The sequence below is a fragment of the Macaca nemestrina genome, chromosome 15 (genome assembly GCF_043159975.1).
Source record: "Macaca nemestrina isolate mMacNem1 chromosome 15, mMacNem.hap1, whole genome shotgun sequence".
Lineage (NCBI taxonomy): Eukaryota > Metazoa > Chordata > Mammalia > Primates > Cercopithecidae > Macaca > Macaca nemestrina.
This window is the reverse complement of record NC_092139.1, coordinates 2,317,734-2,326,138: the sequence shown is the minus strand read 5'-3', so window position 1 is coordinate 2,326,138 and position 8,405 is coordinate 2,317,734.

Sequence of the window (8,405 nt, the reverse complement as noted above, 5' to 3'; positions counted from 1 at the left end):
AGGGCCACACAGACCCACGTTGGCCTGGAAGGATGATGGGACCCACGGGGTGGGGGACACAGCCAGGCAGAGGGCGCCCAGGTGGGAGAGGCGTGGAGCCCTGGCCTGGGCATGTGAGGATGGGGAGGTGGGGGGTGAGCTCAGGGGGTCTGCGTGGAGCAGGTGGGCAGAGCCTCAAGGGCCACTGAGGTGGGAGTCTGGGGGCCCTGAGGAGCCATGGGGCCCTCGTGGGAAGGGAGTGGGTAGATGGCAGCGTGGACTTGGTGGGGAGAGAAGGACACCACCAAGGTCACCCAGATGGGTTTGCAGACCCCAGGGCGGAGGGGTGGGGTCAAGTGAAGGAACTGTCACCCTCTCTGGAGGCAGGTGCGGCTGACATTGGCTGCCTGGGGACACCAAGGACGGCCCCAAGGTCCTCTGGGGTCACATAGAGGTCCTGCTGCCTGAGTGGGGAGCGGGGTGGGGGCTGAGGGCAGGGGCCTCCCATGGGCCTGGGGGCCAGGACAGAGGCGGCCCTGGCATGACCCCTGACCTTCCCTGAGCACCAGCTCTCCGTGGCTCTGGGGGAGACCCTGCTTTTTTTAAATTTTTCCTTTTTTTTGGTCTGTAGCTGGATTTAACTGTAAAGAGCAATAAATTACAAATCTGGAAAAACATCCCTTGTCCCCGCAAAGGACACGGCTGTCCCCAGACGACAAATGAATTAACATTATTGAGTATTTATAACTTCCGCCGGACAGAACTTACAGATGTTACTGGCAAATCCTGCCTGCCTTTGGGGTATTTTTAGAGCCTATTGTCCATCCCTACGAGGTTCCTCTAACCTCGTCTCTACCAAGGAGGCAGCGTACACTGTCTGGGCCCAGAGGATGGGCCCGGGGTGCCCCAGCTCCTCTGCAGAGCTGGAGCGGCCCTGGCACTTGTGGGCACATTCATCCATCTGCAAGGGGACAGAGTGCGGGGAGAGGGCAGGAGACCCCGTCTTGCTCTGCGGGCAGGCTGAAGAAGGTCCGAGCAGAGCTGAGGCCAAGTGGCAGCCCCACCCGTGAAAGGGGATTCAGGAGTAAAGGCAGCAAGGATGTCTCAGGGACCAGCTGAGTGGCCAACACTGACCATCAGGCGGGCACATGGCTGGGAATCTTCGTTGGCTCTGTAGACAGGGAGGCCGAGCCACAGAGAGCTTACCCTGGGCCCTCCACATTCAGTGGCAGCTGGGACTTGAACCCTGGCCTGAGCCATTTCCCAGCCGACTGCACTCTGCTGGACATCTGCCTGCCAGCAGACCTCCAGACGCTGTCCTGGACCTGGACTCAAGGGCCTCCGACCTGGTGCTGAGTTTTGGGCTTGGGGGCAAGGCCTGTGCTGTGCCCAAACCTCCCTCGCGGCCGCCCCTGGGGCTGTGCTGGGAATTCCCTTGGCCCCCACAAGAGCTGGGGGGTCTAAGTGTCTCTTGGGCTTCCAGTGCGTGGATGTACAACTTTATTTGAGTATTTAATTTCCCCTCTCATTCATAAAATAAACAAAGGAGATTTATCTGAAAGTGACTGTGAACTCTTCCAGGCTGTCTGCGGAGTCTGGGCCCACAGCGCTGTGCGCTGCCCACAACTCAACCCAAGTGTCTGCTTGCAAAGGAGGCGCAGGCAGGAAGCGGATGGACCCAGTGTTTTCGTTAGGGAGGTTAACGGGCTGGGATGGAGGGCCTTAAATCTTTCACTAGAAAATCCCAGTGAAGCTTCAGAGGAGGCCTGGGGGAGAGCCGGGCCGCAGAGCAGCCATCCGTCAGCAGAGGCACCCGCTCGAAAGCGCTGTTGATTTAAGGAGGCCAAGGTATTGAGGGTTTTCTGTGTTTATTTTAAAATCCGCAGAAAAACTCATTAGCACTCTCCCTAACTGTTTCTGGAAGCGGCGATCTCGGCTCGGGCTGAGGGCTCAGAAAAGGCCATTGGACGTGGAGGCTCACGGAGGGACCAGCCGTTTCCCCAGATCCTTCTGGAGCCCGGGCCAGGGTCACCGAGGGGACGGTCCCTCAGCGCCGTTCATCTCGGCTGATCTTATTTCAGCCGAGGCTGGGATGGGCTGTCCTGGCCCAGCCAAGGAAGTGACACCCTATGTGACTGAGGACGAATTCCTGAAGCCGCCCTGCCTCCCAGGCCCCTTCTCTGCACCCCCTCAGCTCTCCCTGAGGCAGGGAGATGGGCCGGGGGCACCGCGTTGAGGCTGATGACCGTCACCCATCCTCTGAGGGGATGCCACCCCCAAATCATCTGAGCTCAGGGCCCCAAAGTCTCTCAGCTAATTCACGCTGGTGTCCCATCTCGGGCTGGCAGGACCATTGTCCTGGCCTCGTGCTGGCCAGTGCCTTCAGCTGACCTCTGAACTTTGCTTGGGGGAGAGTGCCCAGTGGGAGGTGGGGAGGCACCTGGTGGCGGCCCCCAGCCCCTGTGGGGGGCTCCTCCCCAGACTCCATCTGCCCCCAGCACCTCCCTTTGGAAAGGTTGTTAGGAGACACCGGTGTGCGGCGGCTCCCGCCTGGGCTGGGGCCAGGGCTGCTGTTCCCCTGGACGGACTGCTGGGAGCAGCCTCAGAGTGGCCGCCTGGGAAGGGCCTCTCCAGAGACCTTTCCTGGCTGGGCTTCCCTGGGCTCCTGGCAGCGTGGCAGGCCCCTTGCTCTCGAGCTCCGGCACAGTTCTGGGAGAGTCCGGTGACTGGCAAGGATGGGTCCAGCCGAGCCTCCCCCGGCCCGGGAGAGGCTGAGTGGGCTCAGCTCCTGCACCTCCTGCTGCACCTTGACGGCAGCCGTGGGGAGCGAGGATCGGGCCTCCCACAGGAGCAGGGCAGTCTGGAGAGGACGGAGACCACCGCCTGGCACATTCTCTTCCTGGCTGCCTCCCACCTGGAGCAGTGCCCACCCTGAGGGGGCAGACAGCCTGGGACTGGCAGAGGACTCCCCACAGGTCCTGGAGCCCCTCCACAGTGTACTCAGGAGCGCAGAGCGGTGGGCGCGAAGCGGCCTCCCCACCACCTGTGGCAGGACAGCACCAGCTGGTGCTTCTGGGATCCCTGCGGGCCAGGCAGGTGCTGGAAACATCACCCGGATGGAGCTCACGCTGCGGCCTCCACACACCCACCCAATCAGTAACAACCCTCCTCTCAGAACCTGCTTCCGGGGACCCTCGTCACACACAGGCCCCGGGGACCCTCTTCACACACAGGCCCCGGGGACCCTCTTCACACAGGCCCCGGGGACCCTCCCCACACACAGGCCCCGGGGACCCTCTTCACACAGGCCCCGGGGACCCTCCCCACACACAGGCCCCGGGGACCCTCTTCACACAGGCCCTGGGGACCCTCTTCACACAGGCCCCGGGGACCCTCTTCACACACAGGCCCCGGGGACCCTCTTCACACAGGCCCCGGGGACCCTCCCCACACACAGGCCCCGGGGACCCTCCCCACACACAGGCCCCGGGGACCCTCCCCACACACAGGCCCCGGGGACCCTCTTCACACAGGCCCCGGGGACCCTCTTCACACAGGCCCCGGGGACCCTCCCCACACACAGGCCCCGGGGACCCTCTTCACACACAGGCCCCGGGGACCCTCCCCACACACAGGCCCTGGGGACCCTCCCCACACAGGCCCCGGGGACCCTCTTCACACACAGGCCCCAGGGACCCTCCCCACACACAGGCCCCGGGGACCCTCTTCACACAGGCCCCGGAGACCCTCCCCACACAGGCCCCGGGGACCCTCCCCACACAGGCCCCAGGGACCCTCTTCACACAGGCCTGAGGACCTTCCTCACCTGCCTCCTTCAGCCTCCCTGCTGTCCTCCTTGGCGTGTGTCCCAGGTGAGGGGACATGGCACGGCTACAGGGCTGGCCTGGGAGCCTATGAAGGCCGCCTTCATCATTTCCCTCCTGGTTATCAATGCTGATTCACTGGAGAAGATTTAGGAAAAAGAACTTAGAATAAGCTTTAATTGTCGAGAGATAACTATGGTTATCACCCCCTCCCCTCCAGATCAAACATCACTGCACACTAAGTGTTTGTCCACACAGGGGATGGATGAGACCCCGTACATGGCTTGAGACCCCGCATTTCCGTGGTGTGTCTGCGTTCTTACATCCTCCCAGGGCACCGATGGGTGAGGGCTCCTTGACACATGTGCCTTCGAGCCACCTGGGCAACCCCTCTTGTTTGGAATTGCACCATTCCTGTTGTCCCAGGGCAGCCCAGGGGCCGGCGATGACTCCGTCTGTTAGAGACCGGGCAGCGGCGGGCCTGGGGCGGGGGATGGCCCCTGGGGCGGCACTGAAAGGAGGGCCCGATGCCTTTCATCGCAATGTCCCTACACCAGGTGTACACACACATTCGGCTCCCAGGTGCACACACTGTCACACAGGTTGTCCACACAGCCAGGGACCTCCTGGGAGGCCTGGGCTCCTGACCTCCAGGCAGGAGGGCTCTGGGCACCGGGATCCCTCTTGCTGCTATGGAGGAGGCATCGGAGGGCCTCGACCCCTGAGCACCATGTCCCGGGCTGGACACAGAGGAAGGAGGGCCATCGATCTGAGGAAACAGCACGGGTGGAGACTCTGACATGTGATGGGTCTGGTCCCTGCACCTGAGAGTGGACGCAGGTGTCAGGACCCGGGGGCCTGAGGCCACGGGGCAGCCAGGGCCGGGCCAGCTGTGTGGAGTTGCTGCAGCAGAGCCTGGGCTGCGAGGGAGCGAGGGTTTGGATGCAAAGAAGAAACAGAACCAGATTCGCATCATGGAAATCCAAGCTGGGGCCAAGTGCAGAGGTGTGGGGGATGGGCTGCGGCTGGAGCTGGATGAGGGGTGCGCTGAGAGGAGGGACCCAACTGGGGTTTTACCGGGACCAGGGAGGGCAGGTCTCGGGGGCCTCCCCACGCAGGGAGACCCCAGGCGGCTCATTCTAGGCCCACCAGCTTGCTGGGCTGTGGAGAAGGAAGACCTGCATGGAGGAGGAGGTGTGGGGATCCCTCAGTGCACCCGGCCCAGAGTGCAGTGTGCAGGCCCTGCCGGCTGACGTGTGGCCACGGCTGGGCTCCTGGCTCCCCCACCCCGCCTTCCTCCTCCCCCAGGCCTGTGGCCCCAGTGCGGCCCAACGCCGTCCAGCAGTGGGGCCAAGAGCGCGTTATCAGATAATAAATAAGGCGGCTGGAGCCGTCCGTGTCAACATCTTGGCGGCCGCACAGGGCACTGTGCGGGAGGGGGCTGCCCACCAGGGACACCCCCACCTGGTGGGAGGCTGTGGGCTTAGGCAGCCTCCACTGCTGAGGCGCCTGTCGGGGGGGTGGACATGGGCACCCTGGGGTCTATCCCCAGCCACAGCCTCACAGCCTCGGGGGTGCCGGGTCCCTCAAGCGTCACTTCTTCATCTGTGGGATGGGGGTCCTCGTGTGGAGGCCCAGACACGGCCCAGAGGCAGACGTGGAGGGCTTGGGCCTGGGTGCTCATTCCCCGGGCCTCACCTTCCACCTGGTGGCTTAGCACCTGGGGGCCGTGTGGAGATGGCCCAGCTTGCACAGGTGGGTTTGCTGCTGAGCGCATGCTGCAGCTGGTGGTGCCGGGCTGGGGGCCCTGGTGTGTCAAGAGCCCCACTCAGCCTCCCTCAGGGACCCCACCATGCACACACCAGGCCCTTCCCCACCGTGGGCCCTCCGAGGAGGAGGCTGGGCCCCAGGGTGCCCGAGGGTCACAGTGCCAGCTGCTCCTGCCACGGGGAGCCTGGGTTGGGACACCAGGTACTGGCCAGCTTCTGAAGGCAAGTCTGATGTCCCCAGAAACACGGGCCCTGAGGCTGTGGATCCGGCCTCGCTCTCAGGTGAGAGCCTGGACTTGAAGGCCGTCCTGCCTCCCTCCTGCTTGGGCCGCTCTCCACCTTCTCTCCTCTCTGCTCACTCAGCCACCCTGCCTTCCCCACCTTCTCTTCTCTGCTCACTCAGCCACCCTGCCTTCCCCACTGTCTCTTGTCTCTGCTCACTCAGCTGCCCTGCCCTCCCCACCACACACCAGGCCCTGACTCAGCCCATGTCTGACTGGCTGTCCCCGACAGCCTGGAGGAGGCAGCCCCCCGAGCCCACAAACTGCCTGTGAGACTGTGAGCATAGCTGGGTAAAGATGTCCCCTTCCAGACATGACACCGGTGTTCCTGATGGCAGAGTAACCTGTTTGACGATGGTGACAACAGGAACTGTTTTTTTCGGAGGGACGTCCCTGTTTGGTCAAATAAGGAGGTACTTTTTGTTAACAATGTTCCTTTTCTTTCTTTCTCTTTTTAGACAGAGTCTTGCTCTATCACCCAGGCTAGAGTGCAGTGGTGCAGTCAGCCCTCACTGTAGCCTTGAACTCTTAGACTCAAGCGATCCTCCCACCTCAGACTCCGGAGCAGCTGGGACTACAGGCGGACGCCACCACACCTGGATTATTTATTTATTATTTTTGGTAGAGATGGGCTCTCATTATGCTGCCCGGGCTGGTCTCGAACTCCTGGGCTCGAGTGATTCTCCCACTTCAGCCTCCCACGTTCCCTCCTTAATGAGCACGTTGCATGTTTCAGACAAGCCTTAGGAGCTTCATGTCCACTTAGCCATGAGCTGTCTTTTGCAACATCAAAGGAGAGACTGACCCTCTCCCTGAGCCCACCCCTGGAAGCTGTGGGCCCAGCACAGTGGAGATATGATGGGTCCCCAGGTCTCAGCCGCCCGGTCGGGTTTAAGCCTGTACAGAGCGGCTCTCGGGATCCGGTGTCCATGTTTGGCCAAGACACACCTACGGGGGTCAAGGAGCACCATGTTGGTTGGTCGCAGCGAGGTCCAGGAATGGTGGGAGAGTGAGGACGTGCCAGCCTCTGGGCCTGCTTTGAGGGCGAGGGCTGCAGCCTCAGGGCCTGGATGCTTTCAGGCTTGCTGCTCTGCTCTGAATGAAGTAATAAATCAAGGACTTGAAGTGGGAGGGCTCTATAAATGGTTCTGGGTCAAGAAGCCCCAGCTGACGGGGCTCTGCGTCTCTCTTCTTTTTCTATGCCGCCCACGCTCAGTTTTGGGGCTTCACCAGGGCCTTCTCGCTCCCCCAGGGTGCCCAGGATGGAGCACTGTGGGGCTTGATGGACACTTTCTGCAGGCTGGAGGGGCCACTGCAAGGTCCTTGGGGATTTTCCGGTGCGGCACCCTCCTCCTCCAGGCTGCCTGGGCATCTGTTTTAGTTCAAAAGGTGATGGGAAGTCAGTGTGCCCAGGTCCAGACAGTGCAGGTAAAGTGACCTTCCTTTTAGTCCTGTCGCTCTGATAAGGGGCTGGGCCACTTTGCCCGCCAGCCTCCAGCTTGTCTGGTTGTTTATGGCGGGCTGGGCAGAGTGCAGGGTAGGCTGGCGGGAGGGAGAGCGCACAGCGGGAGGGAGAGCGCACGGCGGGAGGGAGAGCGCATGGCGCCTGGCAGCTATATTAAGGCTCTGGTCCTCATGGCTTCCGCCCTAAGAGGAGAAAGGCTTAAATTTAGCAGCAGTGACCATGCCCAGCGGTGGAACTGTCAGCCGCCGTCATCCCGGACACATCCCTAAAAATGGAATAAAAACAGGGAAACGGTTGCTTCCCTTTGCTCGTGGGCAAATCCTCCTGTTCCCTTTGGGGACCTCCCTTCATGGGTGGGGTGCATCCAGGGTCAAAGTCCCCCAGTCCGGTCAGCACCTGGACTCCTTCCTCTCTACCTGTGGGGACCCTGCCTGTCCTGCACGTCACCCACAAACACCTCCAGGAAGCCTCTCCAGGTAGGGATTGGTGCCTGGTGCCGCCTCCCTACACTGGGGCCTCCCAGGGACCCGCCTTCTACACAAGTGCATGGATTACAGATATGGCCACGGATATGTGGCACCCCCTCCCCAGCAGAGGTGGGGAAACCGAGGCTGGAACGGAAGCAACGTGGCCAGCTCCACTGCACCCAGCATTGTGGTCTGGGGACGCCGTGCTGTACCCTCTGACTCTGGCACCTTGAGTCACCTCTCTGAGCCATGGTTTTTCTCATCGGGGAAGAGGAAACCAGCGCCTGCTTCCTGGGAGTGGCGAGTGCGAGGATGAGGCGCGCAGTGCCCACCCAGCAGCGGACATGGGGAGGCGCTGGTGTGAAAACCACGACACAGAGTCGCCGGCTGCCTCCTGCTCCAGGTCCTTGGCCCAGGCAGCTCTCCGTCTTCCCCCGGATCCCCCGGGACGTCCTCAGGCCTCCTTCTCTCTGGGTCTGTGGCCCCCTCACCCCCTCACTCAGGGTCTGGGGTGCTGAGAACAGGCTGGACTTACCTTCCATAGAGAGGTGGATTCCCAAGGTCAGCCCTGCAGGTGGTAGAGGCAGCGACCGTCCCACCTGCGAGGCGACAGACTGTCC